Raw genomic sequence first — 2,876 nt, forward strand, 5'->3', positions numbered from 1 at the left:
CAACAAGGGCAAAAGTGTCTTTTCATGCTACTACTTAACACCGTCAATGCTCAAAATGAACTAGAGTGTCATATCAGGAATAAAAAATTTAACCAGGTGTCATATAGGGAAGGAAAAAAATGCAGTATCAAATAAGGAACCACATTTTAACATAGTGTCCAGGGCCGGGCCGGCAAAATTTAAAATATTCAACAAATTTAAAACGGGGCCCTATCATACTACTAAATTTAAAATATTCAACAAATATAATACATATTTAATAATATTTTACATAAAAATTAGATATATTAAGAATCATACCTAGTCAACTCCTGGTTGCATAATATTTATTTAAATAACATCATTCTTTTGGGATTCTTCGAAATGAAATCTTCAATGATATCCTCATAAGAAATCTTCTCCAACATTTCACTCTCAAGTGATATTGTCGCCAAATCATTGAGTCTTTGTTGTGTCATCGTAGTACGCATATATGACTTCAATAACTTCAGCTTAGAATAGCTCCGTTCTGCTGATGAAACGGTCACAGGAATGGCCAATAAAACTCTATATGCAATACTTGCGTTAGGAAAACAATCATGCCTCTTCAAAAAATTCAGAACTTCAGCTGGCCCCATATTTTCTTTAATGAACTCTCGAAGAAACTTCAGCTCAACATAAAGATCACTGGCATCAATATCAGATTTTTTATCTTTTGTAAGAGCAGCCTGAAGATTCTCACAAGAAGATTTCAAGGTATCATCATCCAGTGATTGTAACTTTTCAGAGGTAAATAAGAAACCAAAGATTTTCTGGTAGCCCTTATATTGTTCAAATCTGGTTTTGAGTGAGGAAATTGCTTGATCAACAAGAGGTATAAAATAGTTGACTCGAAATGATTCTTCCGCGATCGTGTGGCAATATTTGTGTCATCCGGGTTCTCATCAAACTGCTTCTTTCTTTTAATTTCCCGCTTTTCACGAAATTTTGCATCAATATTCAACTCAAGTGCAATTCCTTTAGCTTTCTCCAAGGCCTCTAAGAAACCAGTTTCCTGTGCCCCTCGAAAAAAGACATCGGACCTTGCACTTTCTCAATAGCAACATCAATAAGCATATCCTTAGTTTGCAAGCTTTTGCTTACTAAGTTAACAGCGAGACAATACCTCAAACCAAATAACAATTGCCACTATAAATTCATAGTTTCCAAGTTCATTTTTTGCCAAACCTAAAGCCTCACTGCTTGTCTTAGGATCATTATCAGTTTCGGAAACCTGAAATAAAAGAATGGAAATAAATGTTATAGTTGGATGTTGTCAAAGCCAAAATAAAATACAATGTTAAATGATAATTAAAAAAAATGTACCTGAAGTAGATGCGTTGGATGATTCCAAAAAAGTCTTTAGCTCTACCACGTGTCTTGGCCATATCACAAAGTGTCAAGTTAAGACTATGGCAACCACAAGCAGAATAGAAAACTCTAGGATTTACATTCAAAAGTTTCCGTTGTACTCCTTGATTTTTTCCTTTCATATTTGACCCATTATCATAACCTTGCCCTCGCACATCATTGATATCAAGATCAAGAAGCTTTAATTCATTCTCTAGCACATCAAATAATCCTTGTCCAGTCGTATCATTTACATCTAAAAATCCGAGAAAGGATTCTTCTATGCAAACATGCTTTGAAGATGTATCCACATATCTTATAATTAAAGACATTTGCTCTTGGTGACTTGCATCAGGGGTACAATCAAGTATGACAGAGAAATACTTTGAACTCTTTATTTTCTTAATGATTTCATACCTGGTAGAGGAAGCAAGCAAGTGTAGCAACTCATTCTGAATCTTATGATCAAGATAATGTGCATGAGTTTCTTCATTTGTAATACGACGAACATGCTCCTGAGTAACAGGGTCAAATTCAGCCAACATCTCTATCAAACCCAAGAAATTACCATTGTTATCTTCATACAATTTTCCGTTACTACCACGAAAGGCTAGATTATGCTTGGCCAGAAATTTCACAACACAAACAATTCTGAACAAAACCTGTCTCCAGTGGTCCTTTTCTTTCTCAAGTTGTCGCTGAGCAGATTTATCAATAGTTTGATGTGTTCCAATCTAGCACGCAACTCGTACCATCTGGTCATATTCAAAACATGACCCACACTTGTCTCATGCTCTTTTAGTCTAGTGCTGAGATGTGTCCAGTCATTACAACCCTCATTTGCCAGCTGACCTTTTCGACGCCCTTTTGTAAATATTTTACATCCAAAGCAGAAGACTCTATCGAGGTCCTTAGAATAGACAAGCCAAACCTTCTGGAGTATCGATCTTTGGGACCCTTCTTAATTGAGTCTCTTTTTGGACCGTTCCGTGCTAAAATGTCAATTTGTTTAGAATCAAGAGAATCCCAATATCTTGGATCAAATATATCAGACTGAAAAGAATCATCAACATCTGCATCCGGTGAAGTATTCATGTTAATATCAATATGATCATCCTCTACCTCAACATTATTTCCAGCAGTCTGACTTTCTATAGGATCATTGTAAGGAACAATAGCAAGTGCAAGGTTAGAAGAATTAACCGACTGATTATCCGAAGATACTTCTGTCTTCCTTTTAACAAATCTGTCCATGGCCCCTCTTTGAGATTGAATTAACTCTTCTTCCTTTTCTTTCTTTTGGCGTTTTTATGACCGGATTGATGCTTCCCCATGACGCCTAACTATTTACAAAAAAAATAAACAATACAATTCAATTAATCTAAAGGTATAAACGATGCCCCCCATAGGGGGCTTCACAGCGCTTCTTGCTTCTCAGCCATAGGATGCTCTCAGCTGAAATCTCGTCCGTTCATTCGGGCCACCAACACGTAACAAAGGTATAAAAG

General features: G+C 36.2%; 1 pseudogene; it reads right to left on the reverse strand.

The window, feature by feature from the left end:
* Nucleotides 1-326: 326 nt before the first annotated feature.
* On the reverse strand, nucleotides 327-2,622 carry LOC124662999 (annotated as a pseudogene).
* Nucleotides 2,623-2,876: the final 254 nt, after the last annotated feature.

This window comes from Lolium rigidum, chromosome 6 (assembly GCF_022539505.1).
Source record: "Lolium rigidum isolate FL_2022 chromosome 6, APGP_CSIRO_Lrig_0.1, whole genome shotgun sequence".
NCBI classification, from domain to species: Eukaryota; Viridiplantae; Streptophyta; class Magnoliopsida; order Poales; family Poaceae; genus Lolium; species Lolium rigidum.